The sequence below is a fragment of the Oxyura jamaicensis genome, chromosome W, assembly GCF_011077185.1.
Source record: "Oxyura jamaicensis isolate SHBP4307 breed ruddy duck chromosome W, BPBGC_Ojam_1.0, whole genome shotgun sequence".
Lineage (NCBI taxonomy): Eukaryota > Metazoa > Chordata > Aves > Anseriformes > Anatidae > Oxyura > Oxyura jamaicensis.
In genome coordinates this window covers 411,765-413,666 of record NC_048925.1, presented here as the reverse complement: position 1 = coordinate 413,666, position 1,902 = coordinate 411,765, and the positions used below count along the sequence as shown (strand labels likewise).

The 1,902-nt window shown below is 49.3% G+C and overlaps 1 pseudogene; it reads right to left on the bottom strand.

Annotated features, from left to right (window-relative positions):
- Positions 1-231: 231 nt before the first annotated feature.
- LOC118155638 lies at positions 232-860 on the bottom strand (annotated as a pseudogene).
- Between the last annotated feature and the right edge of the window lie 1,042 nt (positions 861-1,902).

Here is a 1,902-nt window from a genome sequence, read left to right as displayed (position 1 = left end):
GCTTCTCCTCAGATCAGGTGGGGATGGCTACACCACAATGTGGTACTACAGGGTTGTGTTTTTAAGCACGTTCCTCATGGATCCAAGTCTCGCTGGTAGTGGATCATGTCAGATGGGAAAGTGAGCATGCATGCAATCCAGCCATCAGCATCTCCACATGAGCTTTTATTTACTTTCCCATTGGACTTCAAAAGCCTCTATCTTTTAGGCTGCCTTGCACCCCCCAGGCTCCTACACCCCCTCGTTCTGTGTTTTTGGTCCTCTTTTCTCCATTCTAAACAGTTGCTTCCCTGAGAACCTTGGTCCTTCTCTGTGGATCATCACAGGAATGCAAAACTGGAGCTGCCACCAGCGTGCAAGGTCAGACACATCCACAACTTTTGGGGAATGTTTTTTCAGTATGTGGTAAACCTGGTTATCATCCAAAAAGGACAGGTCATCATCAAAGGTCTGCAACAAGCTTGCCTCACTTTGTCATTGACTATTTTTTTCTTTCTGGTTAAGTTTTTTAAAATTTTAGCATATTTAGTCTCAGAGGCATCACAAGATCCACTGCAATACTGGAAAATGAGCTCTTCCTTGGTTTCATATCTGAAATCCAAGTCAGTCACATTTAAATGTATTTCTGTTAAGACACATCCTCAATTTTTGCCCTTTTGATTCCTCCTTCCCTTTTTGCTGGAATTCTCCATGTTTGAGGCTGTATTTTGACGGTTCGTCTCCTGCCTAGAAAAAAATGGAGTCTGTTTATCTGGTGACCTCCTCAGTCTTTTAATAGTTGCTTGCATGAAGTCCACTACCTCATCAAACTGAACTGGATAATCCTCTGGCATATTAGCTGCTTGGGAAAGAGAGAAAATGCTTTGTCACATGCCAGTTATCATGAAGAGAAGTTTGTTAATTCGTGGCTCAAAAACATTAGACACATTGCATGCTGCCCTACCCATTACTTCAGACACACAGAAACCAGGAAGAATTTGGAATGGTTTAGATCATAATGAAAAATCATTTGGGGAAAAAGAAATGATATATGTATGTATCTGTAGGTGTCTGCTTATGCTTGATAACACCGTGTAGTGGGTTTACGTGGCAAGGTTTTGGTAGCAGGGGGCCATAGGGGTAGCTTCTGTGAGAAGGATCTAGAAGCTGCCCCATGTTTGGTAAGGGCCCCACTGCTGACCAGAGATGAGCCAATAAGCGATGTTGTTTTACGCCTCTGTGAGAGGATATTTAAGTCAGGTAAAAAAAAAATGCTGTGCCACACAGCAGCTGGGAGAGTGAGAGGAGTGAAGAACAGCCTTGCAGGCGCCAAGGTCAGTGAAGAAGGAGGGGGAGAGGTGCTCCAGGCACCGGAGCAGAAGACCCCTGCGGCCTGTGGTGAGGACCATGGTGAAGCAGGCTGTCCCCCTGCAGCCCATGGAGGACCACGGTGGAGCAGGGTTCCACGCTGCAGCCCGTGGAGGAGACCACGGTGGAGCAGGTGGACCTGCACCAAGGGAGACTGCAGCCTGTGGAAGACCCCTGCCGGAGCAGATTCCGGGCCAGACCTGTAGGCCGTGGAGAGGAGACCACGCAGGAGCAGGTGACCTGGCAGGAGCTGCTGCCCGTGGGGGATCCAGGTTGGAGCAGTTTGCTCCTGAGGGATGGACCCTGTGGTACGGACCCATATCTGGAGCAGTTCTTGAAGAGCTGCTGCCTGTGGAAAGCCCACGACGGATCAGTTCAACAAGACTGCATCCTGTGGGAGGGACCCCACAGCACAGGGGACGAGAGTGACCAAGAAGGAGTGGCAGAGAAGCGCTATAGTCTGACCATAATCCCCATTCCCCCGTTCCCCTGTGCCGCTCGGGGGGAGGAGGTGGAAGAGGGTGGATGGTGGGAAGGTGCTTTTGGTTTCTTTCC